Here is a 19,381-nt window from a genome sequence, read left to right as displayed (position 1 = left end):
CATTCATAATAATAATAATGATGATGGCATTTATTAAGCGCCTACTATGTGCCAAGCACTGTGCTAAACACTGGGGAGGGTACAAGGCGGTCAGGTTGTCCCATGCGAGGCTCACAGTCTTAATCCCCATTTTACAGATTCATTCATAATAATAATAATAATGATGGCATTTTTTAAGCGCTTACTAGGTGCCAAGCACTGTGCTAAACGCTGGGGAGGGTACAAGGCGGTCAGGTTGTCCCATGCGAGGCTCACACTCTTAATCTTCATTTGACAAATTCATTCATAATAATAATGATGGTGGCATTTATTAAGCGCCTACTATGTGCCAAGCACTGTTCTAAACACTGGGGAGGGTACAAGGCGGTCAGGTTGTCCCATGCGAGGCTCACGGTCTTAATCCCCATTTTACAGATTCATTCATAATAATAATGACGGCATTCATTAAACGCTTACGAGGTGCCAAGCACTGTTCTAAACGCTGGGGAGGATACAAGGCGGTCAGGTTGTCCCATGCGAGGCTCACAGTCTTAATCCCCATTTTACAGATTCATTCATTCATAATAATAATAATAATAATAAAGGCATTTATTAAGCACTTACTAGGTGCAAAGCACTGTTCTAAACGCTGGGGAGGATACAAGGAGGTCAGGTTGTCCCATGCGAGGCTCACAGTCTTAATCCCCATTTTACAGATTCATTCATAATAATAATGATGATGGCATGTATTAAGCGCTTACTAGGTGCCAAGCACTGTTCTAAACGCTGGGGAGGATACAAGGCGGTCAGGTTGTCCCATGCGAGGCTCACAGTCTTAATCCCCATTTTACAGATTCATTCATAATAATAATAATAATAATAATGGCATTCATTAAGCGCTTACTAGGTGCAAAGCACTGTTCTAAACGCTGGGGAGGATACAAGGCGGTCAGGTTGTCCCATGTGAGGCACACAGTCTTAATCCCCATTTTACAGATTCATTCATAATAATAATAATAACGATGACATTTCTTAAGCGCTTACTAGGTGCCAAGCACTTCTAAACGCTGGGGAGTATACAAGGCGGTCAGGTTGTCCCATGCGAGGCTCGCAGTCTTAATCCCCATTTTACAGATTCATAATAATAATAATGATGGCATTCATTAAGCGCTTACTAGGTGCCAAGCACTGTTCTAAACGCTGGGGAGGTTACAAGGCGGTCAGGTTGTCCCATGCGAGGCTCACAGTCTTAATCCCCATTTTACAGATTCATTCATAATAATAATAATGATAGCATTTATTAAGCGCTTACTAGGTGCAAAGCACTGTTCTAAATGCTGGGGAGGATACCAGGCGGTCAGGTTGTCCCATGCGAGGCTCACAGTCTTAATCCCCATTTTACAGATTCATTCATAATAATAATAATAATAATGATGGCATTTATTAAGCGCTTACTAGGTGCAAAGCACCGTTCCAAACGCTGGGGAGGATACAAGGCGGTCAGGTTGTCCCATGCGAGGCTCACAATCTTAATCCCCATTTTACAGATGAGGGAACTGAGGCCCAGAGAAGTTAAGTGACTTGCCCAAAGTCACACAGCTGACAATTGGCAGAGCTGGGACTTGAACCCATGACCTCTGACTCCAAAGCCCGTGCTCTTTCCAATGAGCCACGCTGCTTCTCATTCATTCATTCATTCAATAGTATTTATTCATTCATTCATTCAATCGTATTTATTCATTCATTCAATCATTTATTCATTCATTCATTAAATCGTATTTATTAATTCAATCATATTCATTCATTCATTTAATCGTATTTATTGATTATAGAGAAGCAGCATGACTCAGAGGAAAGAGCACAGGCCTTGGAGTCAGAGGTCATGGGTTCAAATTCCAGCTCCGCCAATTGTCAGCTGTGTGACTTTGGGCCAGTCACTTCACTTCTCTGGGCCTCAGTTACCTCATCCGTAAAATGGGTGTTAAGACTGTGAGCCCCCCGTGGGATAACCTGATCACCTTGTAACCTCCCCAGCGCTTAGAACAGTGCTTTGCACATAGTAAGTGCTTAATAAATGCCATCATTATTATTAGTATTATTATTGAGTGCTTACTGTGTGCAGAGCACTGTACTAAGCGCTTGGGAAGTACAAGTTGGCAACATATAGAGACGGTCCCTACCCAGCAGCGGGCTCACGGTCTAGGAGGGGGAGACGGACAACAAAACAAAACTTATTAACAAAATGAAATAAATGGAATAAATATGTACAAGTAAAATAGAGTAATAAAAATGTACAAACATATATACATATATACAGGTGCTGTGGGGAACAAAATAAAATAAAATAAATACGTACAAGTAAAATAGAGTAATAAATCTGTACAAACATATATACAGGTGCTGTGGGGAGGGGAAGGAGGTAGGGCAGGGGGCATGGGGAGGGGGAGGGGGAGAGGAAAAAGGGGGCTTAGTCTGGGAAGGCCTCCTGGAGGAGGTGAGCTCTCAGTAGGGCTTTGAAGGGAGGAAGAGAGTTAGTTTGGCAGATGTGGGGAGGGAGGGCATTCCAGGCCAGGGGGAGGACGTGGGCCGGGGGTCGATGGCGGGACAGGCGAGAACGAGGCCTAACGGTGAGGAGATTAGCGGCGGAGGAGCGGAGGGTGCGGGCTGGGCTGGAGAAGGAGGGAAGGGAGGTGAGGTAGGAGGGGGCGAGGTGATGGACAGCCTTGAAGTCGAGGGTGAGGAGTTTTTGCCTCCCTAAGATGAGGGAGCTGAGGCCCAGACAAGTGAAGTGACTTGCCCAAAGTCACATGGCTGACAAGAAGCAGCGTGGCTCAGTGGAAAGAGCGCAGGCCTTGGAGTCAGAGGCCATGGGTTCAAACTCTGGCTCAGCCAACTGTCAGCTGTGTGACTTTGGGCAAGTCACTTAACTTCTCTGTGCCTCAGTTACCTCATCTGTAAAATGGGGATGAAGACTGTGAGCCCCCCGAGGGACAACCTGATCACCTTGTAACCTTCCCCAGTGCTTAGAACAGTGCTTTGCACATAGTAAGCACTTCATAAATGCCATCATTATTAGTAAGTGGTGGAGTCCGGATTAGAACCCATGACCTCTGACTCCCAAGCCTGGGCTCTTTCCACTGAGCCTCGCTGTTTCTCTATATATAGATATGTAGGTCTGAATAGATATACATATATAGATCTATATGCTATGATCTAGATATAATAATAATAATAATAATAATAATAATGGCATTTATTAAGGGCTTGTTACGTTCAAAGCACCTTTCTAAGTGCTGGGGAGGATACAAGGTGATCAGGTTGTCCCAAGTGGGTCTCCCAGTCTTAACCCCCATTTTACAGATGAGGGAACTGAGGCCCAGAGAAGTGAAGTGACTTGCCCAAAGTCACACAGCTAAGTGGCAGAGTCGGGATTAGAACCCATGACCTCTGACTCCCAAGCCCTGGCTCTTTCCACTGAGCCCCGCTGCTTCACTTCCCTCAGCCCCAGAGCAACGACCCTCAAATGACTTTCCCTCTCCGCTGCCCACCCGCCACAGGGTGGAAAACCAAAAAGAACTAAAAGTGCCAGGCCCACACACGCACAAACCCCATTCCTCCTGTTGATCCAACGTGTCAATTCATTCAGTCGTATTTATTGAACGCTTACTGTTTGCAGAACACTGTACTAAGCGCTTGGGAAGTACAAATCGGCAACATATAGAGACGGCCCTGCCCAACAACAGGCTCACAGTCTTGTTTCTCAGGGAGATATAGATAGATGGATAAATAGATGATAGATAGAATAGATAGATAGATAGGATATAGATAGATAGATGATAGATTAGATAGATAGATAGATGATAGATAGGTAGGTAGATGATAGATTAGATAGATAGATAGATATTAGATAGATAGATAGATAGATATAGATAGATAGATAGATGATAGATAGATGATAGATAGATAGATAGATTAGATAGATAGATGATAGATTAGATAGGTAGGTAGGTAGATGATAGATTAGATAGATAGATAGATAGATAGATAGATAGATAGATATAGATAGATAGATGATAGATAGGTAGATAGATATAGATAGATAGATAGATGATAGATAGATAGATAGATAGATGATAGATAGATAGATAGGTGATAGATTAGATAGATAGATTAGATAGATAGATAGATAGATAGATAGATGATAGATAGGTAGGTAGGTAGATGATAGATTAGATAGATAGATAATTAGATAGATAGATATTGATAGATAGATAGATGATAGATAGATAGATAGATATAGATAGATAGATAGATGATAGATTAGATAGATAGATAGATGATAGATTAGATAGATAGATTAGATAGATAGATGATAGATAGGTAGGTAGGTAGGTAGATGATAGATAGATAGATAGATATTAGATAGATAGATAGATAGATAGATAGGTAGGTAGGTAGATAGATAGATAGATATTAGATAGATAGATATAGATAGATAGATGATAGATAGATAGATAGATAGATGATAGATAGATAGATAGAGAATAATAATGGCATTTGTAAAGCACTTACTATGTGCGAAGCACTGTTCTAAGCCCTGTGGGGATACAAGGTGATCAGGTTGTCCCACGTGGGGCTCACAGTCTTCATCCCCATCTTACAGATGAGGGAACTGAGGCGCGGAGAGGTGAAGTAACTTGCCCAAAGTCACACAGCTGACAAGTGGTGGAGCTGAGATTAGAACCCACGACCTCTGACTCCCAAACCCGGGCTCTTTCCACTGAGCCACGCTGCTTCTCTAGCTATCTATTTATATATGAGGAGTAGCGTGGCTTACTGGCAACAGCTCAGGCTTGGGAGTCAGAGGACGTGGTTCTAATCCCGGCCCCGCCGCCACTCATCTGCTGCTTGACCTTGGGCAAGCCGCTTAACTTCTCTGTGCCTCAGTGACCTCATCTGTCAAATGGGGATGAAGACTGCGAACGCCACGTGGGACAACCTGATTACCTTGTATCTACCCCAGTGCTTAGAACCGTGGATGGCACATAGTAAGCGCTTAACAAATACCATACCGTAATTATTATATATATTTAATATATATATATATATATAATATAGTAGTTTTTACTATAGGAGTAGTTGTGCCTAGCACGGTTCTGAGCACTGGGGTATATACAAGCTAAGCAGGTTGGACACTGTCCCTTATAATTAGGATTTAATCCCCATTTGACAGATGAGGTTACAGGCACCCAGAAGTGATTTGCCATCAATTTTAATAAATCCCCATATTTTAATAAACGCCATTATTATTATTATTATTATTATATTTGTTTATTGTTTATTTGTTTTTTATTTTATTTATTTTATTATTTTATTTTATTATTTTATTTATTTTTATTTTATTTTATTATTTTATTTTTATTTTATTTTATTATTATTATTATTATTATTTGCCCAAGATCACACAGCAGATAAGTGGCAGAGCAAAGATTAGAACCCAGGTCCTCTGACCCCCCAACTAGGCCACACTCCCCCCCAAATCTGTCAGGCTTCAGCACTTCCTACATTCATCACCCTTCTAAATATCCCACCTCCTGCAAATCTTCCCTTCTGTATCACACTTGCTCTTGGATTGGAACACTTTATTCACCCCACCCTCAGTCCCACGGCACTTACGTCCGTAACCATAATTTATTCCTTTATATTAATGCCTGTCTCCCCCTCTAGACTGTAAACTCCTTGTGGGCAAGGAATGTGTCTACCAACTTTGTTACATTCATTCATTCATTCAATCGTTCCTTCATTCCATCATATTGATTGAGTGCTTACTGTGAACTAAGTTCTTGCGAAAGTACAATGTAGCAATAAACAGTGACATTCCCTGCCCACAACGAGCTTACATTGAGCACTTACTGTGTGCAGAGCACTGTATTAAGCGCTTGGGAGAGTACAATGCAACAACGAGCCCCACAACGAGTTTACAGTCTAAAGAGGTGGAGGCAGACATTAATATAAAGAAAATTACAGATATGTTCATAAGTGCTGTGAGGCTGGGAGTGGGGGATGAACAAAGGGAGCAAGTCAGGGCAACGCAAAGGGAGTGGAAGAAGAGGAAAGGAGGGCTTAGTCCGGGAAGGCCTCATGGTGGAGATGTGCCTTCAATAAGGCTTTGAAAGGGAGGAGTGTAATAGATATGAAGAGGGAGGGTGCTTCAAGCCAGAGGCAGGACGCGGGCCAGGGGTCAGCGGTAAAACAGATAAGTTTGAGGCACAGTGAGAAGGTTAACAGAGTAACAAATTATGTGGGCTGGGTTATAGTAGTAGAGTAGCAAGTTGAGGTAGGAGGGGATGGGGTGCTTTAAAGTGCTTTAAAGCCAATGGTGAGGAGTTTTTGTTTGATGCAGAGGTGGGTGGGCAACCGCTGAGGTTTGCTGAGGAGTGGGGAAACATGTCCTGAACAATAATACTACAAAATACAATACAAAATAATACAAAATAACAATAATAATAATTACATGTCCAAGACTGAACTCCTTGTCTTCCCTCCCAAACCCTGCCCTCTCCCTGACTTTCCCATCTCTGTTGACGGCACTACCATCCTTCCCGTCTCACAAGCCCGCAACCTTGGTGTCATCCTCGACTCTGCTCTCTCATTCACCCCTCACATCCGAGCCGTCACCAAAACCTGCCGGTCTCAGCTCCGCAACATTGCCAAGATCTGCCCTTTCCTCTCCATCCAAACCGCTCCCCTGCTCGTTCAAACTCTCATCCTATCCCGTCTGGTCTACTGCATCAGCCTCCTCTCTGATCTCCCCTCCTCGTGTCTCTCCCCACTTCAATCCATACTTCATGCTGCTGCCCGGATTGCCTTTGTCCAGAAACGCTCTGGGCATGTTACTCCCCTCCTCAAAAATCTCCAGTGGCTACCAATCAACCCATGCATCAGGCAGAAACTCCTCACCCTGGGCTTCCAGGCTGTCCATCCCCTCGCCCCCTCCTACCTCACCTCCCTTCTCTCCTTCTCCAGCCCAGCCCGCACCCTCCGCTCCTCTGCCGCTAATCTCCTCACCGTTAGGCCTCGTTCTCGCCTGTCCTGCCATCGACCCCCGGCCCACGTCATCCCCCTGGCCTGGAAAGCCCTTCCTCTGCCCATCCGCCAAGCTAGCTCTCTTCCTCCCTTCAAGGCCCTGCTGAGAGCTCACCTCCTCCAGGAGGCCTTCCCAGACTGAGCCCCTTCCTTCCTCTCCCCCTCCTCCCCCTCTCCATCCCCCCATCTTACCTCCTTCCCTTCCCCACAGCACCTGTATATATGTATATATGTTTGATCATATTTATTACTCTATTTATTTATTTATTTATTTTACCTGTACTTGTCTATTCTATTTATTTTATTTTGTTAGTATGTTTGGCTTTGTTCTCTGTCTCCCCCTTTTAGACTGTGAGCCCACTGTTGGGTAGGGACTGTCTCTAGATGTTGCCAACTTGTACTTCCCAAGCGCTTAGTACAGTGCTCTGCACACAGTAAGCGCTCAATAAATACGATTGATTGATTGATTGATTAATACCAGTGTAAAACCCAAGACCCCAAAGAAGAAGCCACTCCCTAATCCTGCTGGAGGTGCAGGTTGGCCTAGTGGAAAAGGCAGGGGTCTGGGACTCAAGGACCTAGGTTCTAATCCTGGCTTGGCCACTTGTCTGCTCTGTGACCCTGGGCAAGTCACTTTAGTTCTCTGTGTCTCATCTGTAAAATGGGGATTTAGGCTGTGAGCCCCATGTGCGACATAGACTGTGTTCAAGCTGATTAGCTTGTATCTACCCCAGCGCTTAACACAGTGCCTGGCACATACCAAGCGCTTAACAAATACCATAAAAAACCTTACAATTCTCTACTGATTAAGTGGTCAGCAACAGCATTCCATAAAACTGGACCCCCACACACCACTAGATTACATGCCTTCACACACATGCTACACCAGTGTGTAACATAATGTGATAATAGCACACGACCACCATTTTGCCTAAATCCTTTTGATTTAACCCAAGTCTTCCCAAACTTAGAGCATTTTTCCAGGGCACCCTGGCCCTCCCAATTGCTCCAAAGACTTTGTGTTTCCCCTTCCGGAGCCATGCGAAGTCTAGTGTGGTAACTGAACCACAAAACGTGGAGGCAGGTGCAGTGGCCGAGGAAGGCCCAAAACCCAAAGTTTTTCAATCAGATATTAATGCTGGAACTGAACAGGGAATCTAACCAATAGAAGTAATAATAATACTAATAATAATATTTATTAAGTGCTTACTATGTGCAAAATAAAGTTACCTAATTGGATGGCTGGCTATCTTGGGTATTGACTGAGCCTGGGCCAGCACAGTACCAAGGTAAGGGTTGTCAGTTCAGACAAGAGCCGTTGAGTTCCACCGTCCAGGGAGAGGGAAGAAGGGCACTGGAAGACTAAGGCTGATTAATCAATCAATCAATCAATCGTATTTATTGAGCGCTTACTGTGTGCAGAGCACTGTACTAAGCGCTTGGGAAGTACAAGCTGGCAACATATAGAGACAGTCCCTACCCAACAGTGGGCTCACAGTCTAAAAGGGGGTGACAGAGAACAAAACCAAACATACTAACAAAATAAAATAAATAGAATAGATATGTTGCCGACTTGTACTTCCCAAGCGCTTAGTACAGTGCTCTGCACACAGTAAGCGCTCAATAAATATGAATGAATGAGTGTACAAGTAAAATAAATAGAGTAATAAATATGTCCAAACATATATACAGGTGCTGTGGGGAAGGGAAGGAGGTAAGATGGGGGGATGGAGAGGGGGACGAGGGGGAGAGGAAGGAAGGGGATTAAAATAAATTAAATAATTAAATGATTAATTAAATGATTAAAATAAATGATCTGTCAAACACCTTCTTCCTCTGGCTCTTTTCATCAAGACAGCTGGCAGGCGTCGCTGACCACGCAGCGAGAGGAAGGGCAGAATGCATTTTCTGTGCACAGACCCCTGCCTTTTAGACTGTGAGCCCACTGTTGGGTAGGGACTGTCTCTATATGTTGTCGATTTGTACTTCCCAAGCGCTTAGTACAGTGCTCTGCACACAGTAAGCGCTCAATAAATACGATTGATTGATTGATTGATTGAAGAGAAAGTGGAGAAAGACTCTTGTATATGATTTGTGTAGTCGCTGAGGCTGGCAGCCAGAGCGAGTCTCGGTAGGCCTCTTGGCGTGGCTAAGGGAACGGAGCTAAACTGGGGAAAACACAAGGGCAGCCTGGGACTCAAGCAAGAAAGAAATCGCAAAATGAAGCCAAACCTAAGGCCCGGTTGCTGACTGGAAGCAACGGGGCAATCAATCAATCAATCAATCGTATTTATTGAGTGCTTACTGTGTGCAGAGCACTGGACTAAGCGCTTGGGAAGTACAAATTGGCAACATATAGAGACAGTCCCTACCCAACAGTGGGCTCACAGTCTAAAAGGGAAGAAAGGCCGGTGAAAGAGGAGCTGAGGATGAAGCTCTTTCTCCCTTGCTGACTCAGAACATCTGGGGAAGGCCTGCCTTTGTTACAGGTTGCTTCCTTTCCCTCCTCTTTCCCCTCCCACAGTGTCACTGCTCGAAATTTGGGCTGTGGGATAGCTAATGTGGTTCCCCAGCTTCCTGGCTCCTCCCGGATCGGGAAGCGGCTTATCCCACAGCCCCAGGAAAAGCAATTCTGGGTAAAATGGGGCATTAGGACTAATCCCAAATGAGGAAGATTAAGGAGATAATAATAATAATAATAATGGCATTTGTTAAGCGCTTACTCTGTGCAAAGCAGTGTTCTAAGCGCTGAAAACACTGTTCTAAGCTCTGGGGGGATACAAGGTGATCAGGTTGCCCCACGTGGGGCTCACAGTGTTAATCCCCATTTTACAGATGAGGGAACAGGCACAGAGAAGTGACTTGCCCAAAGTCACACGGCTGACAATTGGCGGAGTTGGGATTCGAACCCATGACCTCTGACTCCAAAGCCCGTGCTTTTTGCACTGAGCCGGAGATCTACTTCCCCTGATGCAGGCCACCATGCTGTGGCTTCTGGAAGCTTTAGGCAGAAGGTCCCTGCTTTATGCCCAAGTTCCTAATGCTTTTCATTAAAAACCCCAACTGGAAGACAGGCTTACACCGTTAGTCCTGCTGGATAATAATGCCAGTATTTGTTAAGCGCTTACTAGGTGCCAAGCATTGTTCTGAGTTCTGGGGTAGGTACAAGGTAATCAGGTTGTCCCACGCGGGGCTCACAGTCTTCATCCCCATTTTACAGATGAGGTAACTGAGGCACTGAGAAGTTGTCACACAGCTGACAAGTGGCAGAGGCAGGATTAGAACCCATGACCTCTGACTCCCAAGCCTGTGCTCTTTCATTCATTCATTCATACATTCAATCGCATTTATCGAGCGCTTACTGTGTGCAGAGCACTGTACTAAGTGCTTGGGAAGTACAAGTTGGCAACATATAGAGTATATTAATCTCCGTCTCCCCCTCTAGACTATAAGCTCGTTGTGGGTAGGGATTGTGTCTGCTTATCATTTTAGTGTACCCTCCGAAGCGCTTAGGACAGCTTATCTGTATATATGTTTGTACATATTTATTACTCTATTTTATTTGTACATATTTATTCTATTTATTTTATTTTGTTAATATGTTTTGTTTTGTTCTCTGTCTCCCCCTTCTAGACTGTGAGCCCGCTGTTGGGTAGGGACCGTCTCTATATGTTGCCAACTTGGACTTCCCAAGCGCTTAGTACAGTGCTCTGCACACAGTAAGCGCTCAATAAATACGATTGAATGGAGATGGTCCCTACCCAACAACGGGCTCACAGTCTATAAGGGGAAGACAGACAACAAAACAAAACGTGGACAGGTGTCAAGTCGTCAGAATAAATAGAATTAAAGCTAAACGCGCATCATTAACAAAATAAATAGAATAGTAAATATGTACAAGTAAAATAAAGTATTAAAACTGTACACACATATATACAGGTGCTGTGGGGAGGGGAAGGAGGTAGGGCGGGGGCGATGGGGAGGAGGAGGAGAGGAAAAAGGGGGCTCAGTCTGGGAAGGCCTACTGGAGGAGGTGAGCTCTCAGTAGGGCTTTGAAGGGAGGAAGAGAGCTAGCTTGGCGGATGTGTGGAGGGAGGGCATTCCAGGCCCGGGGAAAGATGTGGGCCGGGGGTCGATGGCGGGACAGGTGAGAACGAGGTACAGTGAGGAGGTTAGCGGCAGAGGAGTGGAGGGTGGGGCTTTAAACTAAGCCACGCTACTTCTCAGCAGCCTGAACATTTAAACACAAATTAAATGAACATTTAAGCCTGAACAGCTTCCCCTGAGCCATCTTGCTGAAGGAGCTGTCTCCCTCCAGTGACCAGTCTCCCCTTCCCTTTCCTGCACCTTAGCAGGAAACCCTTAGTGATCGTTACAGAAACTCATAAAAGAGCTGCCACTCACTCCTCTAAGCTGTATAGAAAAAAGCTCCATACACTTTCAATTACAGGGCGACGCTGCTTGCTTGCAGGGAGCCTGCTGAGAAAGTGGAGGGTGCCGGAACAAAGACCCGCATGTTGAATTCTCCGATCCTCCCAGAGTCCTGAAATTGGTAAATTCTCTTTTACCTGCAGAAGAAGGTAGCAGTGATAGTATGTAAGGTGCTTACTGTGTGCAGAACACTGTACTAAGAGTTGGGAGAAAATTCACAGGTGGTCATTAGACTTACTCCCCGTCTCTCAGGGGCTCACATCTTGGAGGCCTTCCCAGACTGAGCCCCTTCCTTCCTCTCCCCCTCGTCCCCCTCTCCATCCCCCCCATCTTACCTCCTTCCCTTCCCCACAGCACCTGTATATATGTATATATGTTTGTACATATTTATTACTCTATTTATTTTACTTGTACATATCTATTCTATTTATTTTATTTTGTTAGTATGTTTGGTTTTGTTCTCTGTCTCCCCCTTTTAGACTGTGAGCCCACTGTTGGGTAGGGACTGTCTCTAGATGTTGCCAATTTGTACTTCCCAAGCGCTTAGTACAGTGCTCTGCACATAGTAAGCGCTCAATAAATACGATTGATGATGATGAGGAGGAGGAGGAGTATAAGTGGAGAGAAGGAACTGAACACAGATGGAGCAGCAATGATGAGACATTAAACCACAACACAAACACAATCAATAGGTTGCTGTGACTAGAGAAGGAGGATTTCAGCAGGATTCAAGTGCTTAGTACAATTGTCTGCACACAGTAAGTGCTCAATAAATACCATTGATTGACTTATTGATTTCAGGCTCCTCGTGGCTCAGAGTCCAAGGCACGCCTGTGGCCATAGCAACCATCACAGCAGCTCCCTGTCTTCCCGGGGTTTTGATAAGACCTTATACTGTGGGTGTTTTCTCTGATAATAATAATAATAATAATAGTGGCATTTATTAAGCGCTTACTATGTGCAAAGCACTGTTCTAAGCGCTGGGGAGTTTACAAGGTGATCAGGTTGTCCCACGTGGGGCTCACAGCTTAATCCCCATTTTACAGATGAGGTAACTGAGGCCCAGAGAAGTTAAGTGACTTGCCCATAGTCGCACAGCTGACAAGTGGCGGAGCCGGGATTTGAACCCATGACCTCTGACTCCAAAGCCCGGGCTCATTCCACTTGAGCCACGCTGCTTCTCTCTTTACCTCTGGGGTGGTGAAAAGTGAGTGGAAACCTCGATGGTGTTGAGTTGTGTCGGTCCTGGTCCCCGGGGAGGCAACATGGCACTTCATCATCATCATCAATCGTATTTATTGAGTGCTTACTATGTGCAGAGCACTGTACTAAGCACTTGGGAAGTACAAATTGGCAACATATAGAGACAGTCCCTACCCAACAGTGGGCTCACAGTCTAAAAGGGGGAGACAGAGAACAAAACCAAACATACTAACAAAATAAAATGAATAGAATAGATATGTACAAATAAATTAAATAAATAAATAGAGTAAAAAAAAGGCACTTGAGACATTCGGGTTGACATGGAACAAAAACCAAACTTTTTTAAAAAAAAAAACTTCACCCAAAACTTCTGTGGAACCCGGGAGAATTAGGGCAACTTATTAAACACTTAGTCTGCGCTGCTAAGCACGAGGGTAGCTGCCAGGTCATCAAATCAGACAATCCCGTGGTAAACCATTTCTAAAACGCTGCCAGGTTTACTTACTCACTAAAGTTTCCAGCCAGTTCCCAGCCAGCTCCGCAGGAGTCAGCTCTTAGCAAATCCCAGGGAAGGGTCAGGTAATCCAGGTGTCACCTTGTATCTTGGATAAAATCCGGACACTTGGTCCATTCATTTTTTTCCCTTTCCTTCTGTGTAGGGAATGATGGGACGGCCGGACTCAAACCACCCTGGAGACTCAGCCAAGCAGTAGAAGCAGCATGATGTAGCGGACACAACATGAGCCTGGGAATCAGAAGGTCATGGGTTCTAATCCTGTCTCCTCCACTTAATAATAATAATAATAATAATAATGTTGGTATTTGTTAAGCGCTTACTATGTGCAAAGCACTGCTCTAAGCGCTTGGGGGGATACAAAGTGATCAGGTTGTCCCACGTGGGGCTCACAGTCTTAATCCCCGTTTTACAGACGAGGTAACTGAGGCTCAGAGAAGTTAAGTGACTTGCCCAAGGTCACACAGCAGACATGTGGCGGAGTCGGGATACGAACCCATGACCTCTGACTCCAAAGCCCGTGCTCTTTCCACTGAGCCACGCTGCTTCTCTAATAATGATAATAATGGCATTTGTTGAGCGCTTACTATGTGCGACGCACTGTTCTAAGCGCCGTGGGGGATACAATGTGATCAGGCTGCCCCACGTGGGGCTCACAGTCAGTCCCAATTTTACAGATGAGTTAACTGAAGCTCAGAGAAGCTAAGTGACTTGCCCAAGGTCACACAGCAGACGTGGCGGAGCCGGGATTCGAACCCATGGCCTCTGACTCCAAAGCCCGTGCTCTTTCCACTGAGCCACGCTGCTTCTCTTCTCTTGTCCGCCGTGTGATCTTGGGCAAGTCACTTCACTTCTCTGGGCCTCAGTTACTTCATTGGTAAAATGGGGATCGAGACTGTGAGCCCCATGTGGGACAGGGACTGTGTCCAACCCGATCTGCTTGTATCCACTCCAGCACTTAGTACATGCCTGGTACATAGTGAAGCGCTTAACAAATACCATTATTATAATTTGTTGATCACCTACTGAGGGTGAAGCACTGAACTGAGCGCTTGGGAGAGCATAACAGAAGACACACACTCTGACCTCCAGGTGCTTACAATCTAATAGGAAAAGACAGGAAAATACCTTTCTGCAAAATGGAAGGACTGCTTGTCCAAGCGCTTAGTACAGTGCTCTGCACATAGTAAGCGCTCAATAAATATGATTGATTGATTGCTTGTTATGCTGGAGAATGGGGAGAAGGAAAGAGAGAAGGTCAAGTTAGCTGGGCAGTGAGCAAATGAACAGCTTGTGAGGAAGCAGTGAACATAAAGCAGAGTGAAAGATTCATCCAGGAAATGTCCAGGAGGCTTAACAAACCCCAAGGCTGTGGATGGTGGTCTGTGATAGTTCTTACCAAGACTGCAAAGAGATTTAAATTCATTCATTCATTCATTCAATCGTATTTATTGAGCGCTGACTGTGTGCAGAGCACTGTACTAAGAGCTTGGGAAGTACAAGTTGGCAACATATAGAGACGGTCCCTACCCAACAAACGGGCTCACAGGCTAGAAGGGGGAGACAGATCACCAAACAAAACATATGGAGAGGTGTCAAGTCAGCAGAATAAATACAAATAAAGCTAGATGCACATCATTAACAAAATAAATAGAAGAGTAAATATGTACAAGTAAAATAAATAGAGTAATAAATCTGTACAAACATATATACAGGTGCTGTGGGGAGGGGAAGGTGGTAGGGCGGGGGGGGAATAGGGAGGAGGAGAGGAAAAAGAGGAAAATCAATCTCGTGGCTCATTCTCCATTTAGAATACATTTTTTTTTTAAAGGCAGATACCTGCAATCCTATTTGCAAATATCTAGGCACTGATATGAGCGAATGACTCATCAATTCCCCAAGGAGAACTTGTATCCAAAAGCAGCAGGCATAGAGTCTAGACTCCGACGCACAGAAACAGTTTCAGGAACAACAGAGAATGAAGTCGTCGGGAAGATGGGAAAAACATCTAAGGTTACTTTAAGGACCTAAGTCTGGTTCTGAATTTATAACACAGAGAGAAACTTCTCTGACATAACCTACTATTGAAATGCTTACTCATTTATATATCCATTTTTCTTTTCTCTTCCGGTCACCTTCTGGCTGGACTTTGCTGATCTCCCTGCCTCCAGTTTCTCCCCTCTCCAGTCTATGCTTCACTATTGCCCAAATCACTTTTCTAAAATAAAGTTTTGCACCTACCTCCTCGTTCCTCTAGACCGTGAGCTCTCTGTGGGCAGAGAACGTGTCTACCAACTCTGTAATATTGTACTCCCTCAAGCAGTTAGTACAGTGTTCTTCACACAGGCAGGGAATGGGTCTGTTTATTGTAATATTGTACTCTCCCGAGCACTAAGTGGAATGCTCTGCACACAGTAAGTGCTCAATAAATACGATTGAATGAATGAATACTATTGATTGAATAAATGAATCCTAAACTACCTCCAGTAATTGCCCATTCCTCTCCACATCAAGTGGAAACTCCTGACCTTTGGCTTCAAAGCACTTAATCATTCTTCTCCCAGCTTCTCCCACTATACCCCAACCTGCACTCAGCACAGTGACTAGGTTGGCTTTAAGAGAAGTGAAGTATAAGAACTGGGGAATAGTGGGAGAGGAGTGATGATAAGAGGGGAAAAGAAATGGTTAGGAGTTTCTGCTTAATGTGGGCAGAAATTCATTCATTCAATCAATCACATTTATTGATTGCTTACTGTGTGCAGAACACTGCTCTAAGCGCTTGGGAAGTACAATCCGGCAACATATAGAGAAGGTCCCTATCCAACAACGGGCTCACAGTCTAGAAGGGGGAGACAGACAACAAAACAAAACATGTAGACAGGTGTCAAAATCATCAGAACAAATAGAATTATAGCTACATGCACACCATTAACAAAATAAATAGAATAGTAAATATGTACAAGTAAAATAGAGTAATCGAATGCCTGGAATGCCCTCCCTCTGCCCATCCGCCAAGCTAGCTCTCTTCCTCCTTTCAAGGCCCTGCTGAGAGCTCACCTCCTCCAGGAGGCCTTCCCAGACTGAGCCCCTTCCTTCCTCTCCCCCTCGTCCCCCTCTCCATCCCCCCATCTTACCTCCTTCCCTTCCCCACAGCACCTGTATATATGTATATATGGTTGTACATATTTATTACTCTATTTATTTATTTATTTATTTATTTTACTTGTACATTTCTATCCTATTTATTTTATTTTGTTGGTATGCTTGGTTCTCTTCTCTGTCTCCCCCTTTTAGACTGTGAGCCCACTGTTGGGTAGGGACTGTCTCTATGTGTTGCCAATTTGTACTTCCCAAGTGCTTAGTACAGTGCTCTGCACATAGTAAGCGCTCAATAAATACGATTGATTGATTGATTGATTAATGAATCTGTACAAATATATACAAGTGCTGTGGGGAGGGGATGGAAGTAGGGCCGGGGGGATGGGGAGGAGGAGAAAGGGGGCTCCGTCTGGGAAGGCCTCCTGTAGGAGGTGAGCTCTCAGTAGGGCTTTGAAGGGAGGAAGAGAGCTAGTTTGGCGGATGGGTTGGGGGACGGCATTCCAGGCCAGGAGAAGGACATGGGCTGGGATTCGACGGCGGGACAGGAGAGAACAAGGCACAGTGAGAAGGTTAGCAGCAGAGGAGCGGAGGGTGCGGGCTGGGTTGTAGAAGGAGAGAAGGGAGGTGAGGTAGGAGGGGGTGAGGTGATGGAGAACCTTGAAGCTGAGAGTGAGGAGTTTTTGTTTGAAATGAGAAATCATTGGAGGTTTTTGAGGAGTGGGAAGGTGTGCTCCCCCGTCCACCTTCCTTCCCCATTCCTTGCCCCCAGTAACCTGGCCATCTACTTTACGAAGAAAATTAACACCATTAGGTCTACACCTCCTAAAATCTCTCCTGCCCCTCCTCAGGGCCCTCCCCCTTCTGGCCTCCTCTTCAACTCTCCCATTTCCCAGAAATATTTCTAGAAGAGATCTCCTGCCTCCTCTCAAATGCCATCCCCTCCACATGTGCATCCGAACCCATTCCTTCGTAACTTATCAAAACTGTCGCCCGCTCCCTCCTTCCCTCCCTAACAACCACCTTCAACTGTTTGCTCTCTGATGGCTTCATCCCCACTGCCTTCAAACATACCCATGTCTCCCCTATCCTAAAAAGCCCTCTCTTGACCCCATGGCTCCCTCCAGTTATTGCCCCAACTCCCTCCTACCATTCCTCTTCAAACAGCTTGAGCGAGTCATCTACACCCACTACCTCAAAATCCTCTCCTCCAATTCTCTCCTGGACCCCCTTCAAGTTGGCTTCCGTGCCCTTCACTCCACAGAAACCGCCCTCTCAAAGGTCACCCATGACCTTTGAGACCTCCTACCTCCCTCCTACCTCCCTCCTACCTCCCTCCTACCTCACCTCCCTTCTCTCCTTCTCCAGCCCAGCCCGCACCCTCCGCTCCTCTGCCGCTAATCTCCTCACCGTACCTCGTTCTCGCCTGTCCCGCCATCGACCCCCGGCCCACGTCCTCCCCCGGGCCTGGAATGCCCTCCCTCTGCCCATCCGCCAAGCTAGCTCTCTTCCTCCCTTCAAGGCCCTGCTGAGAGCTCACCTCCTCCAGGAGGCCTTCCTGGACTGAGCCCCTTCCTTCCTCTCCCCCTCGTCCCCCTCTCCATCCCCCCCATCTTACCTCCTTCCCTTCCCCACAGCACCTGTATATAAGTATATATGGTTGTACTTATTTATTACTCTATTTATCTATTTTACTTGTACATATCTATCCCATTTATTTTCTTTCGTTAGTATGTTTGGTTTTGTTCTCTGTCTCCCCCTTTTAGACTGTGAGCCCACTGTTGGGTAGGGACTGTCTCTATATGTTGCCAATTTGTACTTTCCAAGCGCTTAGTACAGTGCTCTGCACATAGTAAGCGCTCAATAAATACGATTGATGATGATGATGATGATGATGATCTCCTTCTTCACAAATCCAATGGCATCTACTCCATCCTAATTCTCCTCGACTTCTCCACTGCCTTCAACACTGTGGACCACCCCCTTCTCCGGGAAATGTTACCCAACCTTGACTTTACTGACTCTGTCCTCTCCTGGTTCTTCTCTTATCCCCTCTGGCTGTTCATTCTCAGTCTCCTTCACGGACTCCTCCTCTGCCTCCTAACCCCTAACTGTAGGGGTCCCTCAAGGTTCAATTCCCCTTCTATTCTCCATCTACACTCACTTCCTTGGAGAACTCTTTCACTCCCATGGCTTCAACTGCCATCTCTATGCAGAGGATATCCAAATCTATATAATAATGATGGCATTTATTAAGCACTTACTATGTGCAAAGCACTGTTCTAAGCGCTGGGGAGGTTACAAGGTGATCAGGTTGTCCCACGGGGGGCTCACAGTCTTAATCCCAATTTTACAGATGAGGTAACTGAGGCCCAGAGAAGTCTATACTGTGAGCCCGCTGTTGGGTAGGGACTGTCTCTATGTGTTGCCGACTTGTACTTCCCAAGCGCTTAGTATAGTGCTCTGCACACAGTAAACGCTCAATAAATACAATTGATTGATTGATTGATTAGGTGACTTGCCCAAAGTCACACAGCTGACTAGTGGCAGAGCCGGGATTTGAACCCATGACCTCTGACTCCAAAGCCCGTGCTCTTTCCACTGAGCCACGCTGCTATATCCCCTCCCCTGATCTGTCTCCCTCTCTCCAGGCTTGCATCTCCTCCTGCTTTCAAGACATCACTATTTGGATTTCCTCCCATCACCTCAAACTTAACATGTCCATAACAGAGCTCCTTATCTTCCCACCCAGACCGTACCCTCCCTCTGACTTTCCCATCACTGTAGACAGCACCACCATCCTTCCCATCCCACAAGCCCGTAACCTTGGCATTATCCTTGACTCTTCTCTCTTTCAACCCACATATTCAGTCTGTCACCAAATCCTATCAGTCCCACCTTCATAACATCATTAAAACCCACGATTTCCTCTCCATCCAAACTGCTACCACATTAATACAATCGCTCATTCTATCCCGCCTAGTTTACTGCATTAGCCTCCTTGCTGACCTCCCACCCTTTTGTCTCTCCCCACCCCAGTCCATACTTCACTCTGCTGCCCAGATCATCTTT

This window comes from Tachyglossus aculeatus, chromosome 3 (assembly GCF_015852505.1).
Source record: "Tachyglossus aculeatus isolate mTacAcu1 chromosome 3, mTacAcu1.pri, whole genome shotgun sequence".
Lineage (NCBI taxonomy): Eukaryota > Metazoa > Chordata > Mammalia > Monotremata > Tachyglossidae > Tachyglossus > Tachyglossus aculeatus.
The sequence above is the reverse complement of the archived record's forward strand: the minus strand, read 5'-3'. Positions refer to the sequence as shown.